We start from the raw sequence: 23,781 nt of genomic DNA, 5'->3' as shown, positions 1-23,781 counted from the left end.
CGAAGATTTAATATTCTTGCATGTAAGATAAAAATACTACAAAATGCAGTCTCCAACAATTTTTTTCGCATTATTAAGGAATCTCAAACGTGGATCCACAAATATGTCTGTGGTTTCTATTTTGGAATTGGGTATACAATTTGGAATAATCAAATATTAGTATCCACTAAGATGAAAATCTCCTAAATATTGATTTTTGCAACTGGCACATGAATTGAAATGATACGTAGGCTACAATTTGAATTGATTCAGGGAGTACTGTACACTTGCTAAAACTTTGATGGGTTACAGTGTACCCTTGTTCCACCATCATCCCTGCGCCACTTATTTAATCGATACGGGTGGTACATTTTTACAGTCTACTTTGTCTGTTACTTTTTACTGTTAATATGAATTTCATTTACGAATCATGCACAAAATATTAATGAGTAAGATGAAATAAATATACCTTCCGTTTCCTTTGATTTTTGGCTTCTCTTGAAACAGAAGCGTTTCTTCCGGTCTTCAGTCTTCGGTTTTTGCTTTTGGTTCTGCTTAGGTTCGCGGGGCGCCTTCCGCTTTTCTGCCTGGTCTGGGTCTTCGGGCGTCTTCCTCTTCCTATAAAATCTTGGCTTTGTGGAGTCCTTTGGCTTAGGCTCTGCTGGCTTTGCAGACTGTTTCTCCTTCTCAGACTGTGCTGACTTTGCAGACTGTTTCTCCTTCTCAGACTGTGCTGGCTGTGCAGAATCTTTTGGCTTTTCAAGCTTCCTCGATGTATTTGGCGTTGAAGTTTTCAGGGCCTCCATTCCTTTCATAATCTCCATCACTTCTATGGATCCAGAACTGAGTGAATCGTCATCTGTAAGGAAAATATTATTAGATGAAACGCTTCAAAAAAAAACACTTTTTTACTTTTAAAATGGCTATTTCTGGATTATATGATCAGGCTGTATTTGCTAGGACTGCAATATATATAATTAGGCTAGCTACTGTATGTTAGCTACGAAGCCCGATCCCAGAGAATAAAATACACAAGAAAGTCAATTAGAAAATGCACATGCGGTGTTCTAGTCGGCAGGGCGTCCGACCTTCACTGGAGACCCGGGGTGGGTCTTGTCCACGCATTAAGCGACTCTGGGGCTCAACCAGCCTCAAATAAATAGGTACCTGGGTGCAACCCAGGGGGAAGGGTAAAGGCGGCCGGAGCGTTGTGCTGATCAAATTTCCTCCAAAATGGCCGAGATAGAGGGTTATACGTCAAAACATCAACAGTACAAAACATCAACAGTACAAAACATCGACGTCAAAAACATCGACGTCAAAAACATCGACGTCAAAAACATCGACAGTACAAAACATCGACGTCAAAAACATCGACAGTACAAAACATCGACGGCAAAAACATCGACGGTAAAAACAAAGACGGTAAAAACATCGACGCCAAAAACATCGACGGCAAAAACATCGACACCAAAAACATTGCTATTTTTTGTCATTAAAACAGTTAATTTATAATGCAGTCATGTTTTATTATTATTGGAGGAAGGCGGAAAGTAGGAGGAGCAGAGTAGAAAGACGGGGGTGAGTAATAGGGTGGAAAGTAGAGGGGCCCTAAAACTCCAACTCGCCCAGGTGAAATTTATATTTTGATTCGCTCCATGAATAGGATTTAGTGTTGTGAAAATAGCATCATGAAGCTACAGCTCTTCTTTGTTTCGACCAAACATGCCTACATTGGTCGATCTTGTTTTTAGATTTCTTATCAGTCAATTCTTCTGATATATGGCTTCCGGTATAAAAGCTTGGTAGCTCGCCACGATGACGTTAGAAATATGTCTGTTTCTTGTGCAAGGCGCCGGAGAGATTTCCGAGGAGTATGTTTCAATCGTGTTCCAACGTGGTATCGTTTATCCTCAGTAAGCACATGCCGTTTTACCTTAACAAGAGCAGACCCTATTTTCCTAAATTTGTTCACAAGTAACAGATCACTGTCTCTGTGTGAAACAGGAACATGTGGGAATTCTGCTGCAAAAGGCCTTCTAACTTCCCTACAAGAATTCGTAATGACGTAAGAGTCGTATATAAAATTTCGTTGTTTAAAATTGTACTGATAGCGTGGCATTATTAGACTGCAGAATGGTAATACATTAACTAAAACAAAACAATCTAAAACAATGTCAAATATTTACGGAAAGAATTTATGACTGTCATAGCCACCCTTGCCTCCCCGTGCGCACGTCTATGAGAATGAAGCTTAAAGGTTCTGAACGTCCTCCTACTTATAAAAAATTATTTTCGCACCTATTAGACCTAATCCTAAGAATAGTGATTCAATTATTGTAGCAAGTTTGGTGAGTTATGATTGACCAAATGGAAGTTTTTTAATGGAAAATATTGAGTGAGAAAACTTCTAGTATTTCCTATTTTTGGTCGAAACGCGTCTAACCTACTATAAAAATCTTGGGGAGAAGGGAGCCAGAGATGTTTTCTGGGGCTTCAGTCCCCTAGCCCGCCTGGAACGCCGTCCCTGCTAAGGTGGACATAAGAGAATAAGAGCGAATATTCTGAATATTCTTACCGTCGATGTTTTGTTAGCGATGTTTTGTCGGCGATGATTTGACGCTACACCAAGATAGAGAATGTGTGGAGCCCTACCCTCATCCCCTAATTTGCCTTTATGGCACGGTGCTATATGCACGGGGAACTTTACATTTGCCTATCAATAAGAAGATGAAGGTGCTTCAGTAGTTGGCAACTTGTCCTGGCTTCTTCAAGAATTTTCCGAAGAACGCTAGTCCTCCCAAAGTCCATTTTGGCCCCCATGAGCGTAACTACTGGTGAATACTCCCACTCCCCAATTTTCAGGTTAATAAAATTTCATGTTAAGGGTATTTTTGTTAACCTCCTGTGACCTGAGTGTCATGTTCTGCTCCCCTTCCCCCTCCGCCAAAGTTACGCTGCTGCTGGCTGCTTGACACGCGGTTATACGGAAAGCTTCTCGAAAGCTATATAGTTCTCAGCACATAATTTTCCCAGGAACGGAAAATTTGGAAAGCAAAAATTTACAGGAAAGGAAAAACTCTTCAAATACAATTCACTTAGCCGATTCCTACTGTATACATCACTAGCATCTAATACAGTTTTTGACAGAATACATGTGAAACATTATATTCCTTGCAGTTATAAAAGTTATGAAGTTTTACTTGTAAAAGTATTTTTATTATTTTATTGAGATTAAATTCATGAAGGTAAAGAACGGACCTTCCTGGCGAAATGATGAACACAGCGGCTACGACCCTAGGGATCCAAGATTCAAATCCCGTACTGGGCATGGGTTTCTTTGTAAGTGCCCCTTCATCAATTTTATATCATCACTCATCCTCTTCGTCGCGATTAGCCAAAAGTGGCAGAAAAGAGACGTAAAATAACCCAATTCAATCAGTCAACGAAGATAAAGGAACACCCATTGTCTGTCCCAATACTAGAACCCGGAACCTTCCTTGGCGAGGCCAGTCGTTCACTCACCGTGCTAAGCCACCAACTCACCAACTAAATTCACTAAAATATCATGTAATAAGAACCCAGAGAGATTGACTAATGAATAATAGTGAGTTCATTAAATTTGGCACACACGGGAGATACTGAGGGTGAAAACTGTGAGTAAACAGGCTGGTTGTGGTAGAGTTCTGGGTTCGAGTCGTTGTGTCATTTTTCTCAATCAAAATTACTAAGGATAAAAAAAATATTGATTATTTTTTACTTCCTAATACGTAACGATCCTGATTTTTCATAAAAACAAAACACAAATTCAATATCAGAACATATAATATCCTAGCGTTTAAAGCAAAAAGATACTTTAAAAATTCTGCTTTTGCAGCACATATACAGATCAAAGAAACGTAAAGATTATGATGAGCCCGATCGTGGAAGAGCAATATTAAAAGCGGCCACAAGCAATAAGAGCAGAGATAAGTGACGTCACAGCCCTCAGCTGCCACCAAGATGCTCCGTAAAGATTATTTCTCTATCGTCTCCGCTGCCAAACACGCTTCCTGTGTCAAAGACAATAAAAGTGGAGGGGGCAAGATTCTTGAGGAACTCGACCCGCACGCGCTCCCAGTTTCAGCCGACACTTTTTCTGCCCACTTCTCGCGTCTCAGCTGCGAGATGCATTAACATATTTCATCCACTTGCCCATCCGACACGGATGTTTTTCCTCTCGAATTGGAAGACGTAATAACAATGAACCATGAAGTCAGCAGCTAGCTGACGTAATCTCGCCCCTTGCGTAGGCCGGCCACCAAGGCGGTTGACTTGTGTGCATGTTGACTTGTATTCTACATTAATTTGGATAAAAAAGGATGCTCGCTTCCGCCTGCTTCCTCTATGTTGCCGGAGAATGGCACTGAGGTCGGATGCGTGCGTTCGTCTACGCAGCACTCCCGGCAATATTTCTTTCCTGAGGTTCATAGCAATGCCTGAATATTTTCATGTGTGCGTTCGTCTTCGGCAATATTTGTTTCCTGAGGCCCATCGCAATGTCAGAATATTTTCATGTGTGCGTTCGTTTACGCAGCACTCCCGGCAATATTTGTTTCCTGAGGCCCATAGCAATTCAACAATATTTTCATGTGTGCGTTCGTCTACGCAGCACTCCTAACAATATTTGTCTCCTGAGGCCCATAGCAACGGCAGAATATTTCCATGTGTGCGTTCGACTACGTAGCACTCCCGGAAATATTTGTTTCCTGAGGCCCATAGCAATGCCAGAATATTTTCATGTATGCGTTCGTCTACTCAACACTCCTGGCAATATTTGTTTCCTGAGGCCAGTAGCAACACCAGAATATTTTCATTAGAGAAAAGGGCATGGGACGCACAGCACCAGGTGAAAATTACATAAAAGTTATCTTCTAAGAAATTATTCACCATAATTTATTAACAATTTACTTATATGACGCGTGTGTGTGAGGGGGTGATGGTGTGTGTGTGTGTGTGTGTGTGTGTGTGTGATGTGTGTCGGTGCGTAGAATTTTCCCAGTTCAAAAGTTAAGGCAGAACATGTGTATGTCAATATATATTCTTTTTAAATATATCATTACATATTGATAGCGAAATGATGTTGTCTCTTCCTATTCGGATTTGAGAATGGTGTTGCTCTTTAATTCAAATGTTATTGAACTACAGATTTTGTATTTGTAAGGAGTATTTTAAAGCTCTCAAAAATATTGAAATAAAACTAGAGCAGTTACAAAACTAAACTAAGAGAAACAAAATCATCCATAAAATACGTACCTGTAAAGCATATTTTCTTTAAAGATTGAGACGAACTTGTTAAAAAAATCTCACAGATAAAATAATATCAAAATAAATTATTCATAGTTAAAATGCACATAGAATCTGTAGTTTGTGGATAATAAAATCACCTAGCACTACATTTCATATTTCATTGTAGGCGAACTTTATCATAAAATTAAATATGGTACACTAATTTTCCAAATTTCCAATATAAAGTGTGATGGCACATGTAAAATTACAACAGTAAACATACTGTACATTTAACACATCAATTGTAATGCATAGATTTAGGGAGTAAAATCTCAAATTATAACCCTATTCTTACAGCGAAAGTACATATCCATATGGTTACCTGTCAGTCGTCTACCACCACATGTCGTCATTGCTTCATAACGAAAAAAAAAATCGCAATGATAAAGCAAGCACATGATTATGAATAAAATAAAATCTGTTTCATTTCAAATTGAAAATTCATGTAGTCTGTTTTTTCAATCATCATTATCCACAACTACAGTTCTTCGAAAACACTACAATTAGCTCTAACTAAAAATTATTACTGAACTATGACACTAGGAAGTATAATTGTACCGTAAATAATTAGTACATGTAAATCATCTTAAACTAAACAAACTTTTAACAATTAAGTATATTCTGAAGCAGAAACATAAATAATCTTTGCATCCGAAGTATCGAAAATCTCTTGTAGAACCTCCAGTTTGAAGAACATGACAACCTTCCACTAAGCCCCCGCCTACAAACAGTGAACAAAATAACACTATTTCTAGGAGGTAACTCTATACAAGGTCACCCTCTGGTTTGTAGTTGAGGTCCATTTCCTAGGAAGAATTAAAATAACTCATAGGTAAAAAAAGGTAAAAAAAACACAAATATAACATTAGTCAATAAATAAACATCACGTACAATTCTATAATTATTAGAACCACTTTCTAGTTTGTCACTTAGACAGCAAACCTAGTCCTATGAAATTAACAACTTTTCAACAGATTAAACATTTGGAAAAGTAATTATAACGTTGTTTGTAGACAAATGATCATACACATATAATACTTCCCACCTCTACTTACGAATCATTTCTGAAAAACAAAAATTATCTCTGTATATAGTCAGACACATGTCAGCTTTCGTACATGGGGAACATGGGGAAGTGCCAAGTAGCACTTTTGCAAGGTACGTACTTGCTGACACTTGGTTTGTACCCTGTTGTGGATGCTAGTAATATAAAACATGCTGCATATTTTTCTACTTAACCTAATTATAATGTAGGTGTATTGTAACTGTGGAAAAATTGCGATAGCAGATATACTGTACGTTCGTTACTTATTTTCTTTTCTAGGGATAATGTGAACAATACCCTAAACATTATGATTTGATATTATTCGCCTATTAGATGATTAGAATGAAGTGATAATTCTGGCCTTGCACAAAGATTTGACATCATCACCGTGTACAAAAAACACACTAACGACGCCATACCTCATTGCATGACCCTAATGTGTGATACAATTCTTCTGTAGCTAATTTCCTATTCTTAGGCTAGAAAAAATTTGAATTTAGGGTAGTTGTAATCGCTCGGCGCAATTAAGTTGGAACCAATTCAACTGTTTTAATTTTGTCGATCAATACATTAATATTACGAACATGTGTTAGCAGTATTCAATAATGTAAATACTCGATGGGAAGATATAAAGAGTATTTTGAATATTTATTATTGTCATCAGTAAAATTAAATCAGTTTAGTTGATTTCACAGAGAACTTAGCATCTTCACTTAGATCCAGAAATCCACTTTAAAATTAAAGAAAACAAATAATTGTCACAATTCATAATTATACAATTCAGCAAGAAATCCAACGAGTTTGCTAATACCTGTCTATCTTGTAAATCAACAAATTTAGCTATACCTTAATGTCAATATTACTTATTCAATTTTTATATGTATTATTTCTTCGCTCTCTCATTCCTGTCTCCTACAGGGATTGGTAATCATTGTATTTTGAATTTTGCATTTTCGAATTGATTTGGGAAATATATATTTATATACTTATATCTATGTATTTCAATTTCTAAGTGATGTGGAATACTGCCTGACAATACAGGCAATTTATTTCACTTTTAATTTAATAATCACTACTTTAAATAAGTATAGTCGTGCATTATTATTGTGCATTTCTGTTCCCTTTATTTGAGCTCAATTTAACGCAGCCGACCTCCGTGGTGCAGATGTTATCTCAGTGCGCTACGACCTGGGGTCCCTGGTTCGAATCCCGGCTTGACCATTCTTTGTGAATGCCCCTTCATTAATTTCATCACCACTCATCCTCATCTTCGCGAGTATCCAAAAGTGGCAGAAAATCGAAGTAAAATAAACAAAATAAATCAAATCAAATCAAACCAACGTGTAAAACATTTCACAAAATATTCTAAAATATGTGGAGTGTGTGCAGTCAACAAATTTGGTAGTATTGTGTAATTTACGCAGCGCATTTTTGATGCACTCATTTTAACATTTTGTAAAATTAATTAGAAATGTTTTCACTTTCAGCTAGAAGAAGTAAAGGCTACTTACACGGAATAATGCTGGTCGTGACTTGTTAGTTTCAGAATCGTCTCTCAGCCGAGCGTCATGGCTGTACACTCAGTTCACTTAGTACTCCGGCATGTTTCTTTATACATCGTATTTGCAGAAGATACAATTAAACCTACAAGTGTATCAATATACGCTGTATAAAACACACCTTATTACAGGGTGCGAAATCAATGAAGAATGGTGGTGGGGAGGAATATCTTAATATACACAAATTAATTTATATATATATATATATATATATATATATATATAAATGATATGGATATTTGTAATTTTACTAAATACAAAAGTCAATTAATTACTAAATATTAAAAAATATTATTATTAAATACACATAAAGGAATTAATTCGTTACTTTTATATATATATATATATAATTCCTTTACTAACTGTTTAAAGATGTCAATAAATTACGAAATAGTTTTATTATGTATAAGCTTTTGTTTAGAGAGAGAGACAGCATTCTGCACTCCCAACCACATAATTTTGTGTGTGTTTTTGATATTATCCTCTTAAAGTACATAAGTAGTCGAAACTAATTGCTTATATTTTGTTGTTGTACGAAAAATTGTCCCCCCTCCCCCGGGAAATTTTTGGTGGGGGGATTTTTGAGGTCAAGATTGTTGGTGGGGGAAATCCCACCTATCCCCCCAGGATTTTGCACCCTGCTTTATTACTAACTTCGTTGTCCGTACAAGGAGGAGGATCTCCCCGAATAACTACGCAAAATCCCTGTTGTCAACTTCCACCATCGTCGGTTTCCTACACAAAGTAAGTACATCCCACAAAATCAAGGATTATCTTATTTTTTAAAACAAAAATATAAAATATCAACTTCTCTCCCACATACACTCTATCCTGGGAATCTCTGGAGCAAGCGATCGTAAAGAAGTCTCTGCGCAAGTAGGACTTCAGAGGGGTCGATCAATGAACGCGTGAAAGGGGAAGAGAGTGCATTGAGGGGAAAACGCGGATGTAGCTACCAGACTTTTTCAGCAGCGCGCACTGCTTTGCTCGGTCCATTAGCTTTCTTCCCTTCTCTACCGTTATGCAGGGCGTTGATCCACAGATTCCCTAGACTCAGGCCGTGTCCGAAAGGTGCAAAACCATACTTGAAGCGAGCATCCTCCGAGTATGATCTAGGAGTGTGAACTGGAAGTGAGAGTCTTTCGAATTGCACTTCGACTGCAGCGCCGAATACGATCAGTAGATAAAACTGAGTACTCGTTGTTTTCCCCCTCGTTTTTAAACCATAGAAATCACATAGCATTTTCAAATGTTCGTACATTTCCAAACATTAGAAGAACTTTAACCAACAACTTGCTGACCCATAACGTATATTTAACCTATGTTGCTGGCTTTCTACCTCCGTGATTTTAAATAAATGAACAAGGAGTGCGAATATCACGTGACTTAGTCAGCAACCATCTGTACTGCGAGCTGTGCACTTCCGTGCTTCTGTTCTTGGCGCTTTCGAACTGTACTTCCGTCAAGACCATACTTCAAGTCTGTACTTTGTACCTTTCGAACATAGCCAGAGTGTAGCCACGTGCTGCTTGATTCGTACTCGGCTGTGGATGCATGGAATCCAAAAGTTCTCGGCGATAAATCTCCGTTTTTACCATTGTAATACAGATGAAATGTAATTATGTATAATTACGATGCCTGAAACAAACAATACCCACCTCTGCTTGTACTCGTAATTCGATTTCTAATTACCTTCAGTCGCTCTTTCCCTCCACACAATCCCGTTCCCTGTCAGGTATTCATTAGTGGAGCCGTCTGACGTCACTACTTGCGCAGAGACTTGCTTTCGTTCGCTCGCTCCAGAGATTTCCGGGACAGAGTATAACGTCGCACACGTGAATTGAAGATATTTGTAGTCTTGCCGAGAGACTTAACCTCATTCTTGTGCACAAAATAACACAACAATAAAGTCGAATCTCATCGCACGGCTATCACCTGGCTCAGGTCGTTCGTCCTCTTGCATCTATTGACACTTATTTCATATTTTTGTTTAATATAGTACTTAGGGCCTCCCCGATGGCGCAGTGGTAGCGTCGTCGCCTTGTAATCAAGGGGTCCCGGGTTCGATTCCCGGTGGAAGCACATAGTGGTTCGGATCCCACTTTAAACTGTAGGTCCAGTCCCGATTAGCCTTACTGTGCATAAAGTGAACTTAAAACACCAAATAAAAAAAGGGTATAGTACTTGATATATTGATCAGATCATGTTGCTTTCTTGCTTAGAAAAGTTAATCACGCTGGTGATGACGGATTAGTGCAAAAGATTAGAAACCAAACACCTGGGATCCCGTCCTTAACATCAAGTTAAAATAATCACTTTCCGACGACCTCTGACTTATTCTTATTATTATATGGCTCAACCGTGCTATTAACAATCACGCTTTGTTTCACTACGAACACAAGAAATATTGAGTAGTCAACAATGATTTTGTTAAATGAATAATTTTCACTGATTCTTATGTTTTTTGGTGTGCTGATTCTGAATATGAAGTCAGAATTTCTCTATAGGGCTCCAATTTTTTTGTAACGCATTTAATTTTTTTCACCTTGTAGCTTATTTCTACCATTAAGCTCTATTATAGAAGCAAAAGTACAAGCATTATGAGTTAAAAAACATGAATAAATGTGACTTTCTTTTCTTAAAACATTTCTGCGGAAGCCAATCATTGATCACAACAATTGCATTGTTGACAACAATGATAAAATACTGGTTTATTACCATCAGGATAAAGAGCAATGGTAACATTTCAATTAAAATCCAGTTCTCTTACGTTTGTGACATAAATAAGTTTCTTAGCTCTAGTTTGGTCATATTTTGTGTTATATACAGTGCGTATATATTTTGAAAATGTCTCATAAGTGTATTAACCAGCCTAATAATTTTATTTGTTCTTGCTTTGAGTGAGTGGCGGATCCAGAAGTTAAAGTTAGGAGATGCAAATTTCAGCCGGGTAGCTTACTTCACCGAGAAGCTTATCTAACCTACAGTTCCACTGTTTCATATAAACAATGTATCATACTGTAAGAAGGAACCAAGCTGACTTCCATTTTCTAGAGATTAGAGTATTGCTTCACAAAAATAGGTGTCCAGGGCTGGAATAGATGGTTCTTATTGTGTGAAAAGAAAAAAAAGTGAGTAAAAAATAGATTAGGTCTACACTGATTATTGAACATTTTTCTGGAGGGTAAATATTTATTTCTTGAACTTGTTTGGATGGGCCATCAGGGGGATAGAGCTATTCCCTCAAGGGGTCTCGGGTTCGATCCCATTTAGACACATTTCAACTAGTTAGGATCCAAATTTAACTGTCAGTCCAGTTGCTATTGACCTATCTGAGGATAGTGTTGATTTAAATCAATGTTTAAAAAATATTCTCGACATTAAACGTGGTGAAAAAAGAACATTTGAGCCTTCAAAAACATTAGGCATAATAATACATCCAAAAACCTGCCAATTGGGAGGGGATAATCCCTATCGCCCTCCCCGTGGATCGGCACCTGCTGTGAGTCAACTTCGAAACATCAAATAGAGAAAGATAACTCTATTAATTAGGAAATCATATGAACTATATTTTGACTGCAAAATAGATGATCAGGATAAATCTTGGGCCCCTGATATCTGCTGTCTTTCATGTGAGACAATGTTATGTGTGGCTGAAAGAGTTTGTGGTATGCCATTCGAAGTGCCCATGGTTTGGAGAGAACCGGTGAAGCACTGAATTGATTGCTATTTTTGCATTACAAAAATCTATGGAATAACTGTGAAGACTGGGCACATCGTGAAATACTGTGATATTACTTCAGCTAGAAGTCCTGTGCCTCAATCCAACTGTTCCCATGTTTCAATGAAGTTGTAAAGAATTACCTCGGAAATCACAAGGCAGATAACTATAAAGTTAGGCAGAATTTTAACTATAGAAACTGAGATGCAATATGTTCTTAATAATCCATTTGTTGATCTAACATTTTGACTTATCCCGCTCCAACAATGGCAGTGTAAGTGACGAACATGGAGAACGCTTCCATCAGGAAATATACACTGTGGAAAACAGTTACCAAGGTAAATGGAGCCAACTAATGTTAGTCGACTACTCCTGGACTCTCAAGAGAGATGTTCCTCAAGCTAAATATAAGCAGAATATCGTTTAGAAGTACATTTTTAGGTCAGTGCACAAACCATGTAACATACATTAGTTTCAATAAAGCCAAGTTATTTCATCACAACAAAAAATGTGTATTACAAAAAACAGCCCGATAGAGAAAAGCAGTAAATAGATTTGAATTCAGCGGGAAAATGCTATAAGAATCACCTCTTCTTTTCCATTTAACAGAGAAAAAGTTAAAATTTGTTGTCCAGTGTAATTAGTCATTGACGTGACTTGATACCGAAGGGGTGTTTTTCAAGAACTTAATAGCTCATAAACAATGTGGAATTAACGGGGAGGATGCCGGGGATGGCCCCTCCACAGAAAACTTTATGCCCGGCAAAAGAAAATTATATTTATTCCTGCCAGGGATGTTTTATCTCCTCTCATAGAAAATAGAAATGAAAGCATATGTATCATTTCGTAACTACACTATGTAGCCAGACGTCACTCGGGCCATTAGTTTTGGTCAATGGCAACATGAACAATGGCGTTTATGAGGACATTTTAGACAATAGGATGCTACCCATACTGTGGCAACAGTTTGGAATGGGCCCTTTTCTCCATCAGCACGATAATGTCACCATTGCATCGTGGTTTGAGGACAATCAGGTGGAAGTGCTTAGCTGGTCCGCTCAAAGCCCCGACTGGAACCACATTGAACATATTTGGGATGAACTGGAGCGTCGGTTACGTGCCAGACCAACTCTACCGAAAACCACCCATGAACTATTCACGAGGCTACAGGACGAATTGAAAAAAAATCCACCAGCAATGTACACTTTTGTTCACAAAAAGTGGCACACTCGTTTGAGTTGAAGGATTGAAGAATAAAACAAACTCCTTCCCCGTATACTTTGGCAAACAGAATCGGAAAGTTGGCACTGAATATGCGATGGGAAAAATAATAGAAATCCGAAAGGAAGAAGAGTTTATGTCACAGCCAGGGGGGCACATGAGAGGAGGTACCCATCCCCCCCACCACATCAGTCATCAAGGCTATTAAAAATTAGTCAATGGTTGTCATCTCATTTAACTTTAACAGTAAATGGAATTTTTGCAAAATAAAAATTGTTGGGCTTTACTTTTTTTACACGTGCACGTTGGTTTCGTAATGGAGCACAAAAATAGAATTGTGACTCTCGTAAAATTCTTACCGAATGAATGAATGCCTCCGTAGATTCCAGAATAAGGACTCTTCATTTTGAAATAAATAGTTTAAAATTATTTATGTGCCGTTGGTTATTGAGATTCGTAGTCACGTAGCAGAATCCGCTATGTTGACGGAAACTAGAGAACGGTTATCATTGAGGGTTGGAAACACTAACCTTCCACAAAAGCACGACTTTCCAACGTCTTCATTCATTTTCATCCACAAGTTTCACTTGTATTTTGTCAGCAAAGTGTACAGCATATGAACCCTATCGGATGAAGCGTATTGCTTTCAAATTAATGTAATTAGCGAGAAGCGACATCAAACGTTTCGAGCTGGACAGGAAAAGAAGCAATCTTATGGATAAATTACTCGAATAGTTGGTTTCTTCACATGATGAAATCTGTTTTTGGTTTCTTTGCAGGTCGTCCATTTCTGCTGTAGTTATGTCTTACTTACAAAATCCGCAACCAATGACACCACCTTGGGCATCAGCATTTCAGTGAGAATTTTATTTGGGAATATTAGGATGCCAAATGTTTATACATTTTTAAGATGTGTAGGTGAAAATGGGGGTCGTGTACCCTATTCTACACCCTCGAATTTTCATTTTTTTTTTCATTATGAAGATTATATGATCATAATTGTGAATAAAAAAATGGAGCACGGAAAGAAGTATTTGCGACTGTACAGCCGTTTAAAGTTGAGATTTTGTCGTTTGAAATTATTGAGTCCAAATTTCCCACCGATTCCGTGCTCCGCCCATGGGGTAATTCACTTTCCGCCCCCTAGCGCTACAACGGCCCCGCCTTTATCTATAGAGTCCCTTTTAAAGGCATGTTTTCCGCATTGACACATAAAGATAACAAAAATGAAGGCTAAAATTAAACCTAAGAAGGTAACTTACCTCTTTTTACCAAGGCCAGGCACTGAATTGCGGGTCAAAGTTAAATTTGTAAGTCCAAAATTGAAGTAACTCCTACGTTGAAAGCCCGTGTTGTCCTTTTACACAGAATACCACCCTCCACTCCCTTCCCATCATAAAAATAAGAAGTCGCAAATTATCCCATAGTAGTAATGGCAGCATTATATTCCTACGCGTCAGCAAAAATTTGATGCGGCTGGTGTTATGTTACATCCGGTCGTAGCGGGCCACGAGCGATTTTATTGTTGAGTCAGCAGAACGTGTGTGATCACCTTGAAGACATCGGAAGCGGTGGGGGGAGGGGGTCAATGGATTTGTCACGTTGTTTCTTGATGTATGCTAACCTAACACGTGTTTGTGTGTGTGTAGAGGAAATGCGCGCGCAACCATTGCGTATGATTCAAAGACATGAAGAAATGATTTAAAGATGGCGCCGAAGGTTCTGTACCCCCCGCAAGCTTAGCGGCTAAGGTTATTGCTCTGTAAAACAAGAGGCGTCGAGGGTTCGATTCCTGGTAGAGACAATATTGATTGATTGATAGATTGAGTTCGTTTTTTTTTTAAGTCCGTTTTATGCACGGCAAGACTAATCACGATTGGACCTACAGTAGAAAAGTGGTGATTCGGACCACTATGTGCCTCCACCGAGTATCGAACCTGGGACCCTTTGATTACAAGGCGACGATGTCAATATTGAATGGTCTCGATTAGCCTGTGTGTAAATAAAGGCAACAAAATGGTTGAGTTCGAAAATCGAGTTGGGTTAGTGGTTAATGTTGTCACCTGGCAATGAAGAGGTCGCGGGTTCGATTCTCTAGGTAGTTAAATTAGGCCAATTGTTTAGTCCCGCCATTATAGGTCCTCGATTAGTCCACCTGTGCATAAATAATGTTTGAATAAAATCAATATGGCGGCTTTGGGTTAGTGGTTATTGTTGTCGCCTGGTAATGAAGAGGTCGCGGGTTCGATTCTCTAGGTAGTTAAATGAGGCCAATTGTTTTGTCCCGCCATTATAGGTCCCGATTAGTCCATCTGTGCATAAATAGTATTTGAATAAAATCAATATGGCGGCCGCGTTTTGTGTTTAGCGGCGGCGGCGGCGGCGACCGGGTGGCGCGGCGCGGCGCGGGGCGGAGCGGCGCGGGCGCGGGGGCGGGGCGGCGCGGCGCGGGTGTTTTTTATTCCGCGAGATGTTTCAACCAAGTGGTTGAGGGTTCGATTCCCAATGTTGGTGAAAATTGGATATTCAATTGTATTTGTTTAAAAGTTCCGATTAGCTTTTTTGTGCACAAAGAGAAAATGAACTAATTGGAAATAGGATGTTTATGCTGTAATGAAAAGGTCCCGGGTTCGATTCACAATGTCAAATTGGCTGATAATGATGTTGTTTTTTTTTTTAAAAAAAAAAAAAGAAGTGTGTTGAGTCCCCATTAGTATTTAGGCAGGAACAGATATTAAAAATCAAAACAAAATGCCTTTTGATTACAACGCAAAGACTTTACCGCTAATGTATAAAGATAAATTAGAATCTGTTGTTTTGCCGTGTGGGGCCCCCAGTACCGATTAGCTTAAATGCATAAAGAGTAGGTAAAATAAGCAAGATGGCCGTCACTATTGTTTTGTGATCAAAGAGGAGTCACAGGTTCGATTCAATCAAAGGAGGCAAGATTCTATGTTTCAATTCCATGTAAAAGTCTAAAGTTATGTTTCGATTAACCTCAATGCATAAAGAGGAATTAAACAAAATCAAGCAAAATGGCGACAGATGTGATAAAAGAAAAATTGAATTAGTTTTTTATAGTGACAAGAAAAAATAGCGAATCATTGTTAGAAATAGAATGAAAATAAAGATACTTGCCTTTGCGTGTCCAGCGCTGTGCAGAAAAGCTCTCATGCTTTATCTCCGACAAGTCCACAATACACATTTTTTTATTGTATAGTTAATTATTAATGTTGTTATTAACACAGATTCTTACCAGTGTGAAGAAAAGCTCTCATGCTTTATCTCCGACAAATTCACAATACACACTTTTTCATTATATAGTTAATTATTAATGTTGTTATTAACACCGAGTTTTACCAGTGTGAAGAAAAGCTCTCATGCTTTATCTTCGACAAGTCCACAATACACACTTTTTCATTATATAGTTAATTATTAATGTTGTTATTAACGATTGTTACCAGTAAAAATATAAACCATGAGGATTTTTAAAAGGGTGATAAGTGAAAAAAGCCAAGACATATATTTTATCCCTGTTTATTACCAATATTTACAAAATTCAAAAGAGCCGCACACACACACACACACACACACATATACATATGTAAAATGTTTATATTGTGTCACCAGTTTATCAGCATGTTATTTAACAAGTTTTTATTCTTCAAGTTTGTTCACTCACCCACATAAGGAATTGTGTCACTATCATATCCATTTTCTGCTGCAACCACTGAATTAAAATGTTTCACTATTTTTTCCACAAGCATGTTCTCGCAAAAAACAAACACTTCTTTGGAAAGTCTTTTTCCGTCGATGTTTTGTATAGACAAAGGCTCAGGTTTTGTACATCCATGTAGATGGGAAAGCACAAACTTCTCCTTATTACATGCATGGACAGGGGAAATATCTGTGCAACCGAAACATTGTTCGCGAAGGTCGAGAATGCAAGATTCCACACAGTTTCCAAAATATGATTTCAGATACGGCGACACTGTTTCACACATAACTTTCGCATGCTCGATGCATACAAATATCTTCATAAAGTTCCGCCACGAACTTTCTGCGATGAACACTATCTCCAGGGAACCGTAAGCTGGTTTCTTCCTTATAATGATCTGACGGCGATTGTACAGTGTGGTTATCAGCAATTCATGTTGCTCACTTAGTGGGTAGGAAACACGAGGCTGCTCACCTGGAATAGCGATGTAATTGTCGATTACTGGAAACAATTCCTGAAGAGCGTGCCACTCCTGCAACTGTAGTTCAACACCGGCCGCCCCGCTTCTGTGTAGCCTGACCACAGGTTGGAAATCCAGATGAGAGGAAAGTCCGATTGAGATAACTTTTGTTTTCGAAGCATTCAAATAGTAGACGTGATCAAATAATATCGACTGGCGTATAAGACTAGTTACTTGTTTTTGTTCTTCATGTAAATGCTGATCGCTCTCTTTCTGAAGAACCCCTTTGAAATTAGTGTACGGTTGAAATCTTTTTTTCAGCGGCATCGAAATAGAAGATTCCATGACTAGGAACTGCGAGATACTGCATGTCGCAGCGTGCAGGTATACATTTGAAGAAATGCGTGGGTGTGTTTTTTGAGACGCATGCGCGCGTAGCAAACCAAGCATGTGCTGGACAAAAAAGGTGGAGGGGGCGGGGCATTACAAAGATCAATGGTGAGAGAAAAATCAGCAGAATATCATAAACGTCATATTGAGGAAATATTGGATAGCAAATATTAATTAATTTAATTAAAGTATCAACCGCATTGTCGATCTGAAATTAGGTTTATAGACAGAGGGCAAAATGGAAAATATCGATGATGTTCTAGTATTGGATTGTTTCTGTATTTCCATCGGTATAATCCTCCACCACATTTGAAGCATACTGTTTTATCCTCTTTTTGAATGTAAAATAATCCTGCTTCGGACAGAGCTTCTACAAACGGGAATTCTTTTGATTGCCAGTTTCTGAAAGAGGACAATCTAGCATTGAAAGATCCCATCTCTGGATATTGCGTCATTGTTCTGTAAAGACACAAAACAAGATAAATATTATAAGTAAGCTGTTGTAAACTGTAACGCTACAAAATTATTAATATACTATTAGGACTATATGTAACTTGTATAAAATTTCAAACAGTATTTACTGTCAATATTTTCTAGTATACGTACCGAGTATTATAAATTTAATTTACGAGTCAGCAAATAAGTTGTTATAATATTGTCGTTTTTTATCGGTACTGGGAATAAAATTTGAAATTTATGCATGGGTTTACCAGAGGCTCTATGGAATAAATACAGAAAACAGTAATGCCCACAGTACACAGACCCGTAACTTTGTATCTGATGAGTGTTGTACGTATAGAATTTAGAGTTATTTTCCAAAAATCGCAAATGGTTATGCACATGTGGAGGTTTTCCGTAACTATCAAAAAATTCCCCCCGGGAGTTACTGTCTATGTAAATTGCTACCCAGTGCTTCCCGGGGCTATCTTTGGGATCTGTATTTACAATCAACGCTGCTGGTAGTTCCACATGTACAGGTAATTCATTAGCTGCGAAAACCCCAACATGATGATTGTCAAAGGCTCTATTTGATATTAACCCGTGAAGCAAATTTAAAGTCGACAGCATTGCTGGACACTAAATAGTAATATTGTGCAACTCACCTTGTTATACAATTAATCCAGATGAATATCTCTTTGATTATTAATTTCCATGAGAGCGTCAAATTCAGAGTAGATAACACAAGTCACAGTAGATTCCAAAGCCGATTTGAAGTGGACTTCCAAGCTAACAGCCCCTTGCCGTTGAAGACTGCAGTGGGATATGGCACTTGCAGCTGCGTCTGGTGTTATATCGAAAACAAGTAATGCGTATCCCTGGGGGTATTCCTCACGCGATATATTGTTTCCTTCATCCATATAGTGTATCCCTGTTCCAGAGAATAATGTGTGATATGCTGTTATGTACTTGTTGTTTTCAAAGTCTGGTTGAAGTGGTTTGCCGGGAATTTGGACTCCATCAACATATAAAGTAAAGAAGTTGTAATTGAAATGTTGAAAATTGAATGGGTTTGTAGACAGTGTGCCGTTGAATGCATCGTTGGTAACAAACCCCACAACTAATCGTTTCGGAAGACGTCCAAGTATCACATTGTCAATTGTTTTTGAAACAATATCTTTTGGAATAGTTACAGCTTTAAGTTGTACTCTTGTTAGAGGGTATTTTGCTGTATGTTTTTGCAATATGCGATTGTGACTAAGTTTGATGGATGAACTGACCGATACTTTTCTCACATATAGTGTAGCATCCAGAATTTCCACTTTGCCTTCACTGTCATCTAATCCCATCAAGCAGAAAGTGTTTTTCGAAGGAATCAGTTTTATTCGCATTTCCACTCCATTGATCAAAAATTTCTCTTGATTGAAAATATCAGAATGCAAGTAACCAAACATATCAAATGTTTTACTCTGTTTTGTTAGTTGGTTACGTTTTGTAAAGCCTTTGTTGTCTTCCGAAACGTTATCAAAAGCGCCTGCTGTATCCTTGTACCACAATGCACTTTGGAGATGAGATGATTTTGCAGATATGTCATAGTTCAGTGCTTTTTCAAAATAAGACCTGTATGGGTGCATGTGAGATGGAAACGAGATGAGTTTGTTATTTAAGTAGATTTGTACTTCGCTGAACATTGCATTGAGAAAATCATTGACAGGTCCAATTGTTTTATCTGTGGGTAGCAATAACTGACCATTCGCTTTTACAATTCTGGCATCTATATTCAACATTGTGTGTGCTAAATCCATATAATCATCACCATGTCCAGGTATTACAAACTCGGTGGGGGCATTATCTGCCAGAGAACTAACAGGTTTGTATCCGATGGTGTGGTGTTCTAAGATGCTTGTCTGAGTAGGTTTTACCGAGAAAATATCCAATTCACTTTTAAAACACTCACATGATTTCTCCCTAATTAGCGCCATATCTAATCAAAAATATCTGATGTTATTTGAATTTTCTTACGGTTGCGTTTGGTTGTTTTCTTGGTGTTTGTATTGGCACTGGATCTCTTCTTTCTCTGAGCGATCCTTCCAGTTCGCTGTCCCGAAGCAGAGTGATTCCTTTTGAAATGTTTATGCCCCTGATAACCTGAACCAATCATTTCCTTGAGCTTTGTTTCAGCTTTTCTTTTAAGATTTGATCTGGCATCCGAAATTCTGGATTGTAGTGACTGTTTTAGGGGTGTTTTGTCTACAACATCACCTAACACATTTACCCCTGTTTTTAACATTTCTTTCCCTACAGCTTTCGCTCCTTTTTTGATAAGAGGCAAAGCTGACCGAAAAAGTCCTCCAAGAAAACTTCCAATGCCATGTCCTTTTTGATAGGCAGCACCGTAATATATGTTACCTACACCAGATCCAGCTTGTTGATGGTAGTATTGAAAATATGGGTCATTCATAATCAGAGCTTTTCACCACAACGTCTAAAATGAAGTTTCAAACACACTAGTCCGAAGGAGAATGGGATGTGTGCACCAGTGCTATCCCTTAAGTCAATTTCTATTTGTTCGAAATTATGTTTCTGCACTGGGATGTAATGTGGTGAATCGAAAATTTGCACACCATCACTTCCAAAAGTATGTTCCATAGGATTAATGTTTATAATACGTAATAGAGGGGCGACAGCATCTCCCACCATATGTGATTCCGCAATATCTGTGTAAATATACATCTGGGAAGGAATTTCTCTCACAACATTTGGAGGCGAGCGTCCAATTTTTACTTCTGATAGATCATCGGTCGGTTTAAAACCTAATATCCGTGCCAGTTGAGGTGACAATCGTACATTTATGTTTCTCTGCTTGGTAGATATATCAACAGTCACATGTTTGTACGCAGGATGATTTCGGAGACTAAAATTTAATGTTTCAGAATATTTATTGATTTCTGCAACAATGCTGTTTATAGATGCGTAATAGCCTTCGGATATTCGAAGTTCGTTCCATTTGACATCATCCATAGATTTATATTGAATATAGTTGTTAAATCTTGTAATGTTTAGTATTGAATAAGGATAATGCACTTCTACCAATGCCATCTCCCATTTGTTGGTGTCCAACTCCACACGGTTCTGAAGCTTTGTGGTGTAATTAGTTAGAGTATTACTTGGGAAATATTTCATGGAACTGTTACTAGGCAAAGTAAGGTAGAAAGCGTTTGCTTTTCTCATGATGTGTTATGAAGGTTATTTGTACCACTGATGAGAATACCTACAACAATGTATGCCTCTCTCTCTCTTTTTTTGACTCCAAAAACGATGCGCTAATCCAACTGTCAAATAATCTGGAGTAACCTTTCCAATGAACTAACAACTTTTTACTGGCTCCTTTACCTTTGGTCGCAAGGATTTTATCAATTTCATGCATATCCGGTAAGCGGACCAATTGCAACTCTTCCGTATAAAATGTTCCATCGATTTTATGTCCTTGTAGATCTTTTAATTCATACACTTGAGGATTTCTTTTCAAAATACGTTCCACCACAAATATTTCTCTTGTCCAATTTTCCATGTAACCTTTGTCAAAGCGTTTTTTGGTTTTTGTTATTCTCACTGTATCTCCTATTTTGAAAGGCATCTTCAATGACAATAGTGGAGATGAATCAGATTTGAGTTTTTTGTCATACATATTGTGCCATACTTTCAAAACCTTCTCAGGAGTAACATCTGCTGGTGCCATTTTAATACTCGAGTGAATTTTATGATTATAAGCTTTCAAAAGCTTTGGGAGTACATTAACATAACAGCTGGTTCTTTGCTTAGTAAAATACTTCCACATGCGTTCCTTTAAAGTTCTGTTGAATCTTTCAACAATACTAGCTTTAATATCAGGATTCTTTGTTGTAAAATAAATTACATTTTGTTTTTTGAGATATTCCTGCACAATACTGTTGGTAAACTCACGGCCTTTGTCAGTTTGTAATTTCAAAGGTTTTCTTTTGCTTTGTTTGAAAATTTGCTGGAAAGCCTTTTTTATACATACACCAGTTTTATTTTTTACAGGGACAGCCCAAGCATGCCTGCTAAAAATATCGATAACTGTGAGTATATATCTGTACCCTTTGTTGTGATTCCGCAAACTCTGCATGTCATTCAAGTCAGCCTGCCATTGGTCATCGATATTATGCACAAAATAAAAGTTTCTCGGAAATCGACGCTTTACAGGTCTATGCAAAGTGTATGCAGTTTGCTTTGTCAACCAATGTTTGATTGTTGACAATGGTATGGATTTTTTTACAGCTTTCCATAGTGTTGAAGCTGTAGAATAGGATGCTGGATGAGATGGATTGTACCAGATATTCTCCAATATTTTTTCGCTCATGGTTTGTATCTTGACCAAACTGGAACAGTACGTTTACGTTTGTGCCCTGGAAATGATGATACAAAAGAAATTGGTTCCTTTTCTTCTTCTTCTTCTTCTGCTTCTGTTAATTCTTGTGCCTCTTCTTGGTTAGCTCCGGACAGCGGAACATGGCGTCCGGGGTTGCCAAAAACAATCTGTTGAATAAACTCCTGTCTCCGGGGGTTACCTATATATTCTTGAGGAATATTAGATAACGCCAGAGCTCTATTGAATAGTTGCCACCCAACAGGATTGCTTGTTTTTCGTGGTCGAATTATATCCGATACTAGATCGACAATATTTGAGCCTTCAATTTTATTATTGTTAATAAAAACTGCCCCATATTTATCCCAATCAATATTACTATTATGTAAAAGACGTTCATACAACAGTTCGGCTTTTCTACGATACATGCTAGGTGTAGCAGCTAGAATTTCTTCTTTCATATCAGTCAACTTCTCAGTAGATTCTGTAATCGGTAGCGACACAGGTTCTCTTTGTTTTCGAGTAATAGACAGAAATTTTTGGAGCACAATACTGTAACGATTCCATTTTTCATCATCCGAAAGACCTTTGAGATTCAAAATTACTTGCATATCCTGATCCAATTGCGATAAGGATGTAGACGGTGCAGACATAACAGGATGTCTCATGTTATCCATAAATTCTTGAGGTATTATAACCATTTTTTTGGCATGCTCCATGTTCAGATTTTTTTTTCACTTAAATAAACTTGATAACACACCTCCTATTAAAGGGGCTAATAACGCAGGTAAAAATCCTCCGTGTTGCACTAGTATCTGTTTCTTCTGCTTTGTAGAGTGTCCTTTGGCAGAGAGATTACGTATCACCTTCTTGTACCGGCTCAATCTTGTTTTCTGAGGTGTTGAAAGAGGAACATTCCCTTTTAGAACATTGTAACAACACTCACAGATTGAATTAACTAAGGAAGAATCAGCAGCTTGTAATATCGCTGTGCGAAGAGCTGGTTTAGCATCCGACAAAACTTGGAGCACTTTAGCGTGTTTCACTCTTGGAGCCATGATGACAGAATAAACGACTAGTGATTATGCTTGCTTTTTTTGTAGGAATATATACATAATTGATATCATCGTCGGGAAATATCCGCGACCGAAAACGTACTTCTTCCGGAGTGTTCTGCTTCAGATCAAACAGCAAATATCCATGGGGTTCAGCGGTGGCATTGTAATATGCATCTTTTATAAAATTTGGATTCTCCGGGTATACTTGTCTAGATAAATAATTAATTTGGGCTCTGTCTCTTGGATTTTTGAAGCATACAATATAATGACTATTTAAAGATATATCCCTATTCCCTTTTCCCTGATGGAATAGATTTTGAGTGATAAAGAAAAGACTAATATCACGATGATGACACCCTTTTGTAAATAAATCTGTGACTCTTTGATCGCATTCCCTCATCTGATCATCGATAATAATAAGATGAGGTCCAGAATTTGGCACAAATTGGTCAATATTAGGCATTCCTTCCCGAAATT

The sequence above is a fragment of the Lepisma saccharinum genome, chromosome 2, assembly GCF_977018435.1.
Source record: "Lepisma saccharinum chromosome 2, izLepSacc3.1, whole genome shotgun sequence".
NCBI classification, from domain to species: Eukaryota; Metazoa; Arthropoda; class Insecta; order Zygentoma; family Lepismatidae; genus Lepisma; species Lepisma saccharinum.
The sequence above is the reverse complement of the archived record's forward strand: the minus strand, read 5'-3'. Positions refer to the sequence as shown.